We start from the raw sequence: 16,820 nt of genomic DNA, 5'->3' as shown, positions 1-16,820 counted from the left end.
CCTTATCGAATTCACATTTTCAAATAAATGGCTTAATGTTTTAAACTTCACCAATTCAATTTCACGAATTCAAAAAATCAAGTATTCACGAAGTTAAAATCGTAAATATTCAAAGTTTTAACGTGAATTCATGAAATTCGTGAAGTTAAAATCGTGAATTTGTGAAATTGAAATCGTGGATTCGTGAAGTTGATATTGTTTAAGCATCTTTCGTGTGCTAAAACTTTGATATTATAAGTTATAATGTCATATATTTTATTAGTGCTAATCTTCACCCAACGATGTATTTGAGTTATCAGTTTTAAATATATTTTCATTTTGGAATGTTTCAGTTTGTTATATTTCATTTTTTTGCAAATTTATATCCGGACCTCCGTCAACTTAAACACAACAATTGATTTATTCATATCCTGGCTTATACATAATAATCTTCGCGCTACAGAGCCCATGAAGTGACATTTTGCACACCTTTTACACACCGTATTACTGGCGCCAGTGATGGCAGATAGCGAAATTTGCCGCTCGGTACAGGTAGGTTATAAATTTGGTTGGTATTATTATATTACACAATTCCGACTAAAAGGATGCAAATAACAGAGGAAATGATAAAAGATTGACCTTGATTTTCTGTCAGAATGGTAGCCACTGTCATGGTATTTCTGCCATCGGCGACAGCATTTAAAATAAGTATATGCCACAGCAGCATTTTTACTTCCACCGGACCAGATTGAACGTCTGTAAAACTTTCAAGAAAAGACTCACGGGGTAGATATTTGGCTTGCGGATTAACAACGGATGAACGTCTATATTAATAACAAGAAATTCTGCCATTTAGTTAAAACTTGTGATATTTTGAACAAAAAACAGACATTTTCGCGGATTTTTCCGAAGCTGTCACTTTAACCTGCTCAAAATAGTTTAAAAACAGAAAGAAACGAGTCCAAAATTACCTAATAGTATCTCCAGTCAATGGACGGACAATAGTTTCATAGCAATGAAATTGGCCGTATTTGTGTAATATAATAATACCTACCAAATTTATAACCTAACTGTACATGTACCAGTATCTATATTTATTTCTATTTTTTATCAAAAATAATTTTCTTACCAAGTTACATCATAAATCACCGTGCCTTTCAAATTCTGTTGTTAAGTTAACCGACGGTGAAGATGTAGTAGCATTTTGCACGTGTTTTATCAGTCACTTCAATGTTTTTTCACGTGCGTTTATTGCTTTAGTTTCCCGACGGTGGATTATTGTGCGTGAGTTTTTTTTATGTTTTCATGCTTTTCATGTTTTTGTCATACTTAATTGTAAAGGCAAGACAGTTTTGCTATATAAATAGTTACTTGTACTTACTTACTTACTTAGGCCTGTCGTTCCTGAAGGAACATAGGCCATCCACGACGGACCTCCATCTCACTCGGTTTTGGGCTGCTCTGGTGACATCGTGCCAGGACATGTTGTTGGCTTTCAGCTCAGACTCGGTGTCACGTCTCCAGGAGTTCTTTGGACGTCCCCTCTTTCTCTTCCCCTGTGGATTCCAAAGAAGGGCCTGGCGTGTGATGCTGGTTGGAGGCTTTCTGAGCGTGTGCCCAATCCAGTGCCACTTCCTCTGTCTGGTCAGGACATCCAAAGGCTGTTGGCAAATTCTTCTCCACAGATCTTCATTAGATATCTTCTCAGGCCATCTGATCTTGAGTATTGGCCTGAGGCATGTGTTTTGGAATGTCTGTACTCTCTGGATGGAAGCTTTGGTCATTCTCCAGGTCTCTGAGCCATACAATAACACGGACTTGACATTGGAGTTGAATATCCGTATTTTGTGGAGGTACGGATTTCCTTTGAGGCCCAGATGTTTTTTAGCATGATAAAGGCAGCTCTGGCTTTGCCAATTCTTGACTTGATGTCCTCGTCCAGTGCCCCTTGTTGGTCTACCACACTCCCCAGGTAGGTGAAGGACTCGACCTCTTTGATCGGCTCACCGTCCACTGTGATAGGAGCCTGTGCAGTGGTGTTGATTTTTCATCAACTCTGTTTTCTTACGGTTGATGTTGAGACCAGTGTCTGCGCGCTGTTGTAGCCAGGAGAGTAGTCTTTTCTTGCATTTGTCTACGGTTGTGTGACAGTAGGGCAAGGTCGTCTGCGAAATCGAGGTCATCGAGTTGCGTCAGCAGTGTCCACTGTATGCCGTTGTTCCTGCCTGTTGTGGTGGTCTTCATGATCCAGTCTATGGCTAGGAGGAAAAGGAATGGAGACAGCAAACAACCCTGGCGAACCCCTGTCTTGACCTCGAATTGTTCCGACATCTGGCCAGCATGAGACACTCTACATGACATCCCTTGGTAGGTGTTTCTTACCAGGGATACAAGTTTCTCAGGTATTCCGTAGTGCCTCATCAGCTTCCACAGTGTCTGCCGGTCCACGCTGTCAAACGCTTTCTCAAAGTCAATAAAGTTGACATAGAGGGGGGACTTCCACTCCAAGGACTGTTCTATAATGATTCGCAGGCTGGCTATCTGGTCAGAACATGATCTGTTGCTTCTAAACCCAGCCTGCTCATCCCGGAGCTTCGGATCCACAGCATCCTTCATCCTTTCCAGTAGGATTCTGTTGAGGACCTTGCCTGGCACTGAGAGTAGCATGATACCCCGGTAGTTGTTACAATCTCTGAGGTCTCCCTTTTTTGGTAGCTTGATTAGTATCCCTTCTTTCCATTCATTTGGGATATGTTCTTCCTCCCAGATCTTATCAAAGAGTTGGTGCAGCATGTTGGCAGCAGTCTCTGGGTCAGCTTTGATGGCTTCAGCTGGGATGTCATCAGGTCCTGCTGCCTTTCCATTTTTCAGGGTGGATATGGCTCTCTTTATCTCTGCTTTGGAAGGTTTATTGCAGTTGATGGGAAGATCAGTATCAGCAGGTGGTATGTCCGGGGGTGATTTAGGTGCTGGTCTGGTGTTACTTGTGGGTGGAATAAATTTAGCAAGACAGATTTGTTAATAAAAGGTTGTTATGTCAAATAATTGGATTATATTTGTGATTATTAAATGAAATTGTTTAACTCAATTAAAACGTGCTGTGTTAAGTTAAATCAAATGGAATAAAGTAATATTCAAAAAGGTAATGTGTTTTTTCTTCCCAATGTCTTGGATTATGAAATAAGATTAAAAGAACATTCACGACATTGAGTGGCGTCTGAACACGGGAAACAACCGATAGAATAAAATGTCTTATGTGCCTTATATCAAAGGTGAGCGAACAGGATAAATATTCGTCCATGACAAAACTACTAAGGGTGACAGCAAATGTTACAAGATTTCTCAAAACTATTAGAGAAAGATCAAACATCCTATCAAGTTTTCTCACTAGTGACGAATTAATAAATTCAGAAACTACATGGCTGAAACATACAAAAAAAGATTTTTTTTTGCAATGAAGACACATAAAAAGGATAACTTGCAACGTCAACTTTGATAACTTATTGACAAAATTTGACGTTTCAGATGTAAAGGGCGCATTGAACATCCAGACTGCACATTTGGAGCAAGATATCCAGTATTAGTTACTAAGAATGAAACTTTTACAAAATTGTTGATACAAAAGGCACATGGTGAAATTTTGCATAGCGGTGTGTCTCAAACATTGAGTAAATTACGTAGGAACTTTTGGCTTGTTCGAGGTCGTGCAACTGTTAAGGCAGTTCTTAACATAATTATGTTACACGTGTCGACGTGTTGAAGGAGTGTCTTATAAGATGCCCTTTATGCCACCTTTACCAAAATTAAGAGTATCGGAATCAACACCATTCTTTAGAACTGGTCTTGATTACCTTGGTCAATTGTTTATAAAAACTGAAAAGGACTCTAGGAAGGTTTGAATTTGTTTATTCACTTATTGAGGGACTAGAGTCGTTCATTTAAAAATGATTGAAGATATGAGAACTGAAGAATTTCTATTGGCATTTTGAAGATTTATTAAGTTTAAGGGAAATAACTCGGGAGAATTACTATTGGCATTTAGAAGATTTATTAAGTCTAAGGGAAAGAGCTCAGTCAAAACGAAAATGTGGTTAAATACAATCAGCAACAACACCATTTGTTGGTGATGTAGTATTTATAAAGGAAGATTTACAACGCGCTATTTTGAAACTTGGGAAAATCATCGAATTGCCAATTAGTTTCGACGGAGAAATGAGGTCCACAAAAATAAGATTGTCGTCCGGTCGGGTTATAGGCAGACAGTTAAACTTACTGTAACTTACCGTTAAAAGCTAAAGAGAATAGAATTATGTCTGAAACAAATGAAATAAAAAACAACCCAGAGTATACTTCTATACAAAAAATAGAAAGAAAGGCTGCGACTAAGGCAAAACATTAGATTAAAGTAATAGTTAAAGCTTCACAATAAGCACATACTGTTTAAATAGAAATCACGAATTATTTGAAATAAGTGAGATGTTTTCTTTTTTATTTTCAGATTCAGAAAAGTCAGTAAAATTGCGTGAAACTACAGCAAGCTATCAATATACACCACCGGTTCAAACGATTTAGTGTTTTTTTTATTTCACGCATGAACAAACGGAGAATTGTTATTTTTGTGAAAACATTCGTGCTTGTTTTTATTGTACAGCTCGAATTCGCTATTCCTTTCATTATCTGTTTACATCAATATTGACAAAAAATGGTGTCGATAAGCATACTATTTATCGCCTAAATCTTTAAAGCTACACTAAATAAATATGTCAAATTATTTTGCCGTCGGCCTAAAGACCAAGCATTCTACAGATTCATTAACCTTTTTAACAGTATTGTTGTAAATCTCATCAAATGCTGTTCATAAATAAGGATTTTAAACGGAAAACCCCACGGTAACACTAAAGTTCGTATACGAATTTTAACATGCAAATGAAGATTATAATCAGCTTGTGTATGCGCTACGTCACAATGTTATAACTGCTATCCGGAACACAACAAATAGGAGATTTTCTTGTGAAAACACATTTTAACCGTTTAACTTCACGGTGCACTAGGCCTGAGGTTCAGTAAAAAGTAATCGTCTCATAAAAAAAGATTAAATTTGTATGAAAACATCCGTTACAATGCGGAAATATACCGTTAAATTATGACTGCTACATATACTGTCCTAGGATGATAATTTGGTCTTAACGGTACATGGGAAAGTCCAAAATCGGGGTTATCTGAATTATTATCCGATATCGTAAAAGTAAACACTTACATATACTATATAGCATTATTCTTACAGAATCGTTAGTGTATAACCGTTATGGCTCTGTCGGTAGGTCGGAGTAATTGTAACTATGAGTGTTTTGTACTCATAGGTTCGAACCCCACTTAGTGTCATTTTATAACCACAGTTTTTTCTTCTTAATCTGTTTTTTTATCATTATTCTTTATTTATTTTTCGTTTTCCTTTTTGTTTTCTTCTTATAATATATATTTTATAGTATATATATATTTTTTTTATTTCCATTCTATTTTCTTTTTGTATTTTTTGATCGCAGTGTGATAAAATATTCGATATCATATTCATGTATGTATATGAAAAAAACCGGTCAAACTTGTTTTCTGAACAATTTGCTGTTCTGGGGTAAAAAAATGTGCGTTACCAGTAGTCGAACTTCTGCCTATACGGGTATAACATATTACTGACACGGTTGCTCTACCTACTGCGCTAACAAGTCATATGATTATGTGGTTTTATTTTCATTTTTATAGGTTGTGGCATTGATCTGCCTAACCTATTTGTCACATTGTTATTGGTCTTTGTTATGTAAACAAAGGCTCAAGTTATCATCCTAGGACAGTAGTCATGTTTGTTGATTTACTATTGATGTACGGATGATTTGAAGGCGGAGTTTATGCAAACAGATATTGTACTTCCGATTTCGCCACAATAAGGTTGTCCATTTTTTATGCTTATAAAACCCATTTTGGATGTCTGGACACCAAAATAAGATCTGGAGTCGATATGAAACCCAATTTATTAATGAAATGTCGCTATTTCTGTTTTTATGAAATTTATTTAATGTAACTTTAACTACCTAAACAATTACTCATTTCTTAACCGTTCGGTATGGAACGCCGTGACTGTCTTATGTAATCAAAGTTTTTGTTATTTTGTGAAACGATGATATTATTAGGTTTGAGCGTGTTAACATGTGCAATTTACATCATGTCTTGTCAAAGGAACATGCTGACTTGTACAAACAACATTTTAACTTGTCAAATGATTATGATGACATGTGCAGACAACATCCTAACTTGTCAAAGTATCGTGATGACTTGTGCAAACAACATGTTAACTTGTCAAAGTATAATGATGACTTGTGCAAATGACATGGTAACTTGTCAAAATGTAATGATGACTTGTGCAAACGACATGTTAACCTGTCGAATTATTGTGATGACATGTGCAAACAGCATGTTAACTTGTCAAAGTGTCATGATGACTTGTGCAAACGCCATGTTAACTTGTCAAAGTATAATGATGACTTGTGCAAGCGACATTTTAACTTGTCGAATTATCGTGATGACATGTGCAACAGCATGTTAACTTGTCAAAGTATCATGATGACTTGTGCAAACAGCATGTTAAACATGTCAAATTACCATGATGACTTGTGAAGACAACACGTGAACTTGTCAAAGAATCGTGATGACTTGTGCAAATGACATGTTATCTTGTATCATGCTGACATGTCAAAACGTACTGTTAACTTGTCAAAGTATTATGATAACTTGTGCAAATACCATGCTAACATGTCAAAATTCCATGATGACACGTGTAAACAGCATGTTAACTTGTCAAATTATCGTTATGACATGTGCATACAGCATGTTAACTTGTCCAAGCATCATGATGACTTGTGCAAACGACATGTTAACTTGTCCAAGTGTAATGATGACTTGTGCAAATGCCATGTTAACTTGTCAAAATTTCATGATGATATGTGCAACAGTATATTAACTTGTCAAACCATCGTGATAACATGTGCAAACAACATGCTAACTTGTCCAAGTATCATGGTGACTTGTGAAAGCGACATGTTAACTTGTCAAAATTTCATGATGACAAGTGCAAACAGCATGTTAACTTGTCAAGGTATCGTGATGACTTGTGCAAATGCCATGTTATCTTGTCAAATTATCATGATGACTTGTACAAACAACATGTTAATTTGTCAAAGAATCGTGATGACTTGTGCAAAACACATGTTAACTTGTTAAGGTATTATGAGCAAGTCATCACGATAATTCGACAAGTTAACATGCAGTTTGCACATGTCATCATGACATTTTGACAAGTTAACATGTCGTTTGCACAAGCCATCATGTTATTTTGACAAGTTAACATGTCGTTTGCACAAGTCATTATGATACTTTGACAAGTTAACATGTTGTCTGCACATGTCATAATGATTATTTGACAAGTTAACATTCTGTTTGGACAAGTCAGCATTGTCTTTAGACAAGATATGATGTAAATTGCACATGTTAATATGCTTAAATGACAAAATAAAATTATCATTTCAGAAGATAGCAAAAATATTGATAGCATAAGACAGTCACGGCGTTCCATAGTTCGGCGTAATAGCGTAGTCGTTGAGTGCTGGCTTCGTCAGTGTAGAGACCGTGGTTCGATCCTTGGAAAAGGCATTTTTTTCCTTTCTTTTATTTTTTTGTTTTTAGATATTTTTCAAAGAACACGTGAATTTATTTCACACTATTCTATTTGAGATCATTTAGTTTTACACACAATCGCTTTAACAAGTAAAAAAAGACGCAACACAGTAGAATTATAGTGATAAATGTGGAATGGAAGAAATTTAAATATATAAATATACAAATGAGCTGGAATTGTTAAAAATATAGCAAACTGAATTCAGAATTTTAAATATAATTAAATTGACAATACTTTTAAATCTGTTTGATGACTGTTAAAGTCAAATACAATGTACATTCAAATTTGCTAAATCGTTGTAAGTTTAACTTTAAATTGTACAAAATATTTAATTAATCACAGGCTTATAAAAGAGAATATGAAAATATACATTGTATTCTGAAAGTAAAAACCATACACACATAAAAATATTGCACAATTCCAGATTTGAACTCGAAAAAAGAAGCATTTTCTTAACATGAACTCTTCATACATGTCATAATCTGAACTCTCTAACCACTACGCTACTCGACTTAACGTGTCTATGCCCAATTTAATTCTACTTTATTGCAGTAAAAGTGCAAAATGTAACAAGTGAAAAACTTGCACAACCCATTATATCATAATGGTTTGACCGATTAATGTAAACGTTATCGTGTTCGACTTATACACATTCATGAGCATAATTTGAAATACTGTTCTGAAAGATAGACTATTTATGTACGAGAAAAATCACAAGCGATACATTTGTGACGAATGCTCAAATGAATATAAACAATATAGGAGTCCGAGACGGCACAAGGTTGAAAAAAAAAACATACAGCATTAAGAAGATATCGCTGTGGTGTAAACAGGTAAACGGATATTAATCTACCTTTATAAGGAAAGTATACCTATAAATCATTTAATTCACTAGCATGATTTTACTTTGGGTCAAGCGCGGCAATATGTTCTTTACAGTGAAAGAGGGAGTACCAACACATTCCAAGAAAGAATAAATGACTTTGGCCTTGACCTCCTCGACGATAGTAGCAAAGTAGATAAGAACAACAACAGCAGCAGTATCAGCAGCAGCAACAAACCAACAATATAGTAACAGTTGTAGTCAAAATTAATTATGAAAACCTACAGCATGATATTACAGTAACATTTAAAGTGCGGAATTAGAATCAGAAAAAAAGTTTTGACATTGGTCAAGATTCAGATATAAGCATTGATTGTGATGATGTTAGAAGTAACAGTGACGTCAATGATAATAAACTGAAAGCAACAGATGATAATGATTATGATTATTATGACATTTTTGATAAAATTGATGTTCCTTTTGACTATCAGTCTGTTGCTAATAAGACAAGTCATGATGAATTAGATTTGAATTATAATAATGGCGATATTATTTAAAAGGATGAACTAAAACATACAAGCGACATTGATGACGTCGACAATAATATAGATGAATAAAATGCTGATATCGATGCCAACGTTGCCGCAACTGATTCCCAATCTAAGGATAACGTGCATACAAACTACGAGGATGACGAGTATACGAATTATGACGATTACGAAGATTACGTCAGTACAAATTGTGAGAATGACGTCAATACAACTATGAATGGTGACCGTGAAAATGAGATTCTTGAGCTTTACATTAAATCCTTTTATGATAAGTGTATGAATATACTTATAATGATGCAAGTTTAAATGGAGACATCAGTTGTTATGATGGCGATGATAGCTTCAGTAATGATGACGTAAATAACAGTAATGATGATGACGTCATTTTGAGTACTGATGTAGATGAAAGTGCGCTTGAAACTACACATGAGATAAGACAAATAACTTTGTACCATTTTTTGACAAGGAGAGCAGGGTACACGTATAGAGAAAATAATATGATACATAAAGAAGAATATGTAACTGGTGATCACTGGATTAAATTAACTATATTTAAATGATAATTAAAACGAATATGAACAATGAACTAGCTAGTATATATGTACTTGTTTGTATATATGTGGGTCTTAATAAAGATATGATACTCTACCCTTTTCCCTATTATCCCGAATTATTCTAAATGTTTAACTATTCTCGAGTATATATAATAGCGAAGATGTCATTATCACCTTTAAGCGGTCTTTCATGCGCTTCTTAATTTTGTAGGCCATAGATATTGCACATGCACATCAGACATGTATGTTGATAATTCAATTTATTTTAGTAGTTGCGTTTTTTAATATTGAAAATAAAGCGGTACTTACATGTGCATAATATTCAAATTTATTTAGTTAAAGCTTATACAATCGTAACCGAAACTATGGTATACCTGTTATTCTGCTTAACTATTTTACTACACTTTTGTCATTGTTAAGTTCACAGTAAACTGAACCCATGGTAGCAAACTCAAACTGTAATAGTTTGTGCATTTAAATAAAAAAATGTATCAATATTTTTAAATGAAAACAATGTGTCTGTTTTATGCATTTTGTACCCAACGTTGTATAAACCAAATAGCAATTTGATACTGAACTTGAATGTACTCTGTCGGTAACCAATCATAACGGTTAAATATTTTGCACATGCGCATAAGAGGCAGATTGCGTCATTTTGGAAATGTTAAGCATCGGTCAAATCGAAAGTGATTTTAAATAAATAAATCTTTTATAATTTCTGTTAAAGTTTGATAAATTATAAACAATTCTTGTAAGTTTAAAGGGGATTTTGTAATAAAAGTCTGCTTATTTTGGATAAATTGATTCACGACCTATAGGGGTATTGAAATAAAGTAGATATCCAAATAGGTATGTGTATTTATTATTTTTTATAATGATGTATGCTAATTCAGTACAAGATGTAAAAACTGGTGTTTCAGAACAAAACAAATTTTTAATGATCTTGAATGTACAGAATTTTATAATATTGATAATATGGTATCAAAAAAGCTATGTTAGAAAAAGTTCAATCTAGAACAATGCAAAGTTTTTTGTTAATGTTACATCTGAAAGGAGTAGCAGCGGGGTCGGTGGCAACAAACTGTGCGCATATAGGCAGTCTAAGACAATTTTTGGAACTGAGGAATACATGTATTGCAAAATCATACTTCCGCGTTGCCACAGGTCCGCTTTTGCTAAGTTCAGATGTGGAACTGCACCACTAAGAATAGAGACAGGTAGATATGAACGCCTACCAGTAAATGAAAGGATTTGTCCTTTTTGTAATGACAAGGTAGAAAGTGAATTTCATGCTGTAATGGAATGTTTTATGTATGAAGTTATTCGTGTAGATCTATTTGAAAAAGTGAGAGTCAGAAACCCACAATTTCACACAATAACAACTATGGAGAAGTTTACTTTTATATTCTCAAATACGAGTCGTGTACGGTATATTGCCAAAACCTGCTTTGACATAGAGAAGGGTAACTTTTCTTTACATATAAGCACATACAAATTGCTCTCTTTTTCCTTTTTCTGATGTGTCTTTTTATATGTTTTTATTTTAATTGAAAATATGTAAATTGTATATAAAAGAATAATAGGTAAATGTTTTTACTGGAATGTAGGTTTTAAAATAAACATTTTAACAACTCTAAGACAGTGGTCTCACATCGTTATCATTTTTTTCAAAAAGTGAATATCATTTTATAGTTTATAAAGTCCTAGATAAATTTAATTGGACAGTATAAAAATTTATAATAAAAAAGTCTAAGTAAATTTTATTTGGCAGGATATGGTTTTATAAATGTCATTAATTGACTTATATAAGTTTAAATGGCCATATTTATTACATATTGGACAAATATATGTTGATTCTATGTAAAATATCTATTGACTAGGCCAATATATTGTATGGATAAAACAGATCTTCACGTAAATTATGTTGAAGAAAACAAATTGTTGATATACTGAAGTTAGTAATATTTTGAGATTGTAAAGTATCAAGTGTAATAAATGACATACTTTCTAAGGTTAAATGATATATAACGGTCCATTTTTCTTCTTACCATTTGCATTAAAACATTTTAGTATCGTTTTATTCATTGTACCACAATGTAACCTTCTGTAGGAAAAACATGCAATAGTTTGAATATATTGAGGTCATGTCTTTAAAATACAACAAGCTTTTGATATGAAATTTGTGTAGCTAGGGGGGACAACTCCTCAGTGCATAAAACAGTAAACTGCTGTGATATGGTCTGTGGAGTTGTCTCCCTTAGAGGTAAAAATAAATAGTCTCTTATAATTCTATTAGAATGGCTTTTCATGTATTTTATATTTGTGTTTTACGTTTTATATGTAATTTTATGTATACATATAAAGATGAGACTGAAATAAATAAAGAAATATCATGTTGATTATTCATTCATAAATTTGAGTTTAAAGTGGCATGTTTGAAAATAAATAAATATACTTAAGGACAATGAAATCGCACGGTCGGGATAATTGCATTTTAACAAGGATAATAAATTTCGTATAAATATTTGTTCACAGTTTCATAAAGCCGAATGCATTGCGGATATTTAGATACCAAAATTATGAAAATTGATTGCATTGTAAAAAAGTTATCGCGCAATTAACACAGTACCCGAAAAACCAAAAGTAACGTTTTTGGGTAATTGTGACAAGATCACAACAGAAAACTTATTGAACCAATTCATTGTTACTTTATGAAATGAAATTATTTAATTTCTTAAACTGTTAATTTTTAATTTGTTTTTAGAAATGTTAGACACAGATGAGCAAATAAAATCTTTCTGAAAATGAATATTAAACTATGCCAGGTTAGTTTTAGAAATCGTGAAAGCTCCCATGGAAATTGCATGCACACACAATTTTCCTGTATAAAAGGTGCTAAATTTGACAACAAATTGCACACAATGCTTCTACAAAAAATAATCGCTGGATGATTTAGGACAGATTCAGGCTGGTGTATCTTACAAACAAATCGCCAACCCGTTTGATGTCCATCGGTCTACAAATTCTCGGCCACACCAGCGCTTCCGTACTAGTGGTACCGTCAACGTCCGACGGAGACCAGGCCAGCGGAGGGTGACGACAACATGTCAATATATCGAGTTCGCCTGGTTTGCCAACGGTTTACGACCAGCAGAAACATCTAGAAGTATATTCCAAGTCTATACTCACACCATTCGTCGATATTTGAGGAACGCTTGTCTTCGATGTCACAGGCTAACCATTATTAACACGAAAAAAGACTTGCAAGAAGACGATGGGCAACCGCCCACGCCCGTTGGCGCTTAAACATATGGGACGGCGTTATTTGTATGAAAAAGTGTGATTTGGGGGTTTTCACCTTAGGTATTTCGATGGCCTGGTGAGACCAAAGTAGTGGTCGACTCAAGTGACCGCAGACAACGTGTGTATCGCCGTCGTGTTGAAAGGCTAAGGGATAACTGTGCCGTAGAGGAGGAGCGCAGCGGACGAGCGTCGACTCTGATATGGGCAGGTATAATTGCAAACGACAGGACATATCTTGTTTTCTTGGACGTGGAGGAAGAAGACGTCGGATTGAATGCTCAACGATGCATTAATACGATACATTACGAATAGACATTTATGATTGGCTTTGTTTACGATTTTTATTTTGGTTATTGCCTTTATTAAGTTTACATTTCTGTGATGAAAAAGTGTGATTTGGGGATTTTCACCTTAGGTATTTCGATGGCCTGGTGTACATTTGATTTTAAACATTTTAAATTATTTTCAAACGTAAAGTTTGAATTTTTCATAATTTTATGAAATATATCTGACGGAGTCGTTAGTACTTTGTTTTAATGCAATAAAATGCATATTGTGCAGGCATGCGTTTTCATTGTCTATAAATAAATTAATAAAAAAATAAATAATTAAATAAATAAATAATTAAAATTAAATAAATAAATGAATGAATGTGAATGGATGGATCGATGGATGGATGGATGGATGGATGGATGGATGGATGGATGGATGGATGGATGGATGGATAGATAGATAGATAGATAGATAGATAGATAGATAGATAGATAGATAGATAGATAGATAGATAGATAGATAGATAGATAGATAGATAGATAGATAGATAGATAGATAAATAAACGGACGGACGGAAGGACAAACGAACGAACGAAAACAATAAAATTAATGAAATCAAATTAAATCAAATAAAAAATTCAAAATAAAATAAAATAAATAAAAGAAAATAGATAAAATAAAATTCACCCAAGGCATTTTTAATGATTTATTTGATTGTAACCGTAATTAAAATTACGAAAAGGCGATTTGTGCATTTTTCACCGAATCGGTTTCCCGAAAACCCAAGTCTATCAGGTGTGCATACATACAATTTGCTCGGTCGATTTAATTCACATAGCATGATCAAATATTCTTATATAACTAACGAGGACTTTAAAAACAAATCACACTTTTATCGCATGATTGCTCAATCTTAAATAAATTCATAGTCTCATTTGCACTGTTTATTTAAAAGATTTTTCGGCTGTTTATAAACTTTCGTAACAATATTTCGTTCTAAATAAAATCAGTTGAAGACTAATCAAGTTTTTAATGGGGAATAAAATTAAAGGTAAATCTAAAAAATTGATATTTATTCAGGTTAAAGCTCAATATATACGATCAACTGAAACTATTATTTACCTGTCATTCTTTACTCTTGGGCAGCCTCATTTAACACAAATTTGTCCTCTTTCAGTTCACAGTAAACTTAATCCATCGTAACATATAACTCAAACCGAAATATTTCGTGCAATGAAATCAATAAGGAATCAGTATTTTTATATTGAAATGACGTTATCACATTTTTTTAGTACAATACTGAATTATATTGTATGAGTGAGTATACAGCTGTCAAAACTATATTGAACGAGGCGCTAGCCGAGTCAGGCATAGACTTTGCAGCTGTGTCCGGATATAATAGAATAATATATGATATAATAGAATCCAGTATTGTTCAAATGACTTACTTATTTAACACTACAATTCTTAATATTTTGACAGCGCTTTGTTACTTCAATTACAATAAAAAATTGATATGGATGAATAATTCAATATGAACATTTTGGAGTTAAGAAATGAAACAACGCTATTTGAGGTGTGTTTTAGATTTGATGTCGAGCTGTTGATAAACCAGTAGTAAAGACTTATCTTAGGACATGTTTTGATGTCACTAAGAGTGGTTACCCTTGTATTTATTTGCGTTGACTTCATTAAAGTCGCTTCCATATTAATAATTTCATTATATCCTCCTGATGATATTATGAAACCGATAGAGTTACATGTATAATCTAATTACATTAATTAAACATATGCTTGTAAATATAATTTTTACTGTTTTATTTTTCCTGTAGTGTGGGACATTTGTCCGCACAATTTGTTACGTTATATATATAATTTTGATATTATACTTAAATGTACTCCGTCTGTAAAATAAGTTTGATTTCAACTGGCCACGACATTTATATTTTATATTTGACTTCCTTATGTCAGGATCAGAACATTTTTTTCATTTTTGATATTTATACGAATGACTATTTATACTATGCATAGATATTGGCTTTTAAGCATGGCAATATAGAGAAACTAAGATAGAAAGGGGAGTTAGGGAAACCTTACGTTTTATCAATCTGTTATCATGAAAAGTTTTATAATCTTATTATCTTGTAAATGTTTACAATTTGATTATTAAGACATGCTCATTAATTTATATATATATTTTTTATTGATTGATTATAGTCTCATTTGTGCACAGTTACATACTCTTCGACATAAAAGATAAACATTGCATTGTACAAAGCCATTCTTTGAGTAGAATTACAGAGACTTAAGACATTTTACATCTTTCACAGTTAAAACTATAGTCTGTTATATTACAAGCATATATATGTGTATAAAATACTTACATGTTCACATATATATGCAGATACATACACATCAAAAGAGTTAAATATTTAAACATCACACGATATCAACTGTAAAATCTGCCAACAGCAACACCTTTAACAAAAGATCAATATTAAAATGTAAACAAAAAAAATAGATTTTCAAAAAGTGTGCATGTTTATAGTTATATTTGTCAAGAGGCTTTTAAGAGACTTATTAGCAGAATGTACCTTGTTTATACAAATTTTGCTAACGCAGATCTATGTGCATATGGTAATTGTAATTTGCAATATGTTTCAACTTCATAATTAGTTTTTAAAAGTTTTGTTATGTCCTAAATTTACACAACACTTGACACACGATCAATATCTTTTCTCCATTGCAGAATATGAGCATCAATAAGAGCATTTGTCATATCAGACACTAGATTTCTAAAATGAAATAAGTTGATTATATGATACTGACCTATAAGAAACTAATTTATCCTTTACAACGAATGGCCAAATTTCACACCAATTACTACCTTCAGATAAAGCCCAACCAAATATTTTCTTATTGATTCTACAAGTATCAAAATTATGACAGCGGTACCATTGATAACATATTGCTTTCCACTGGTCTACAATAATTGGATTCAAACCCATATCTCCTTGTAGAGCTGCATTTGATCTGTCAGTGCAAAGGTATAATCTCAGTGCTCTATGGTGTACTGCTGCAATACAAGAGAAAGACTAGGTTCCCAATATAGCTGCCTTTACCTGACTTTTGTATTTAGCAATGAGAAGCCACAAGGCACGAACAGCACGTTGTGCTACAGTTTTTGGAGTGATATTGTAATCAAGATATTCTATGAATAAAAAACTTTACATATACTTGTTAGAATACTCTATAACAGAATTACCACACTGAAAAATGAAATCTGAATGTTGGATGAATTTTGGTCTAAAATGCACAACATTTCTTATTGTACATGTAGCATTGACAAACATTTCATTCATAAAACATCAATTATTTAGAAAAGATAACATACATGTATTTTGAAATTTCGGTTTCATTTTCAGCAAGTAAAACAATATCATCTGCATATACAAGTACACAACATGTAAATATGAATAAACTTATGCACATTCCTCCACTTGATAACAGGTTAACATTCTGTTCTTTAAAGTTTTTTCCTCTATTTATTCATTAAAATAATAATAACCAAAACTATCATAGTTCTGATTAGCATATTATTATACTCATACATA

The sequence above is a fragment of the Ruditapes philippinarum genome, unplaced genomic scaffold (genome assembly GCF_026571515.1).
Source record: "Ruditapes philippinarum isolate M1 unplaced genomic scaffold, ASM2657151v2 ctg6553_1_1_1_1, whole genome shotgun sequence".
Classification (NCBI taxonomy): Eukaryota; Metazoa; Mollusca; class Bivalvia; order Venerida; family Veneridae; genus Ruditapes; species Ruditapes philippinarum.
The sequence above is the reverse complement of the archived record's forward strand: the minus strand, read 5'-3'. Positions refer to the sequence as shown.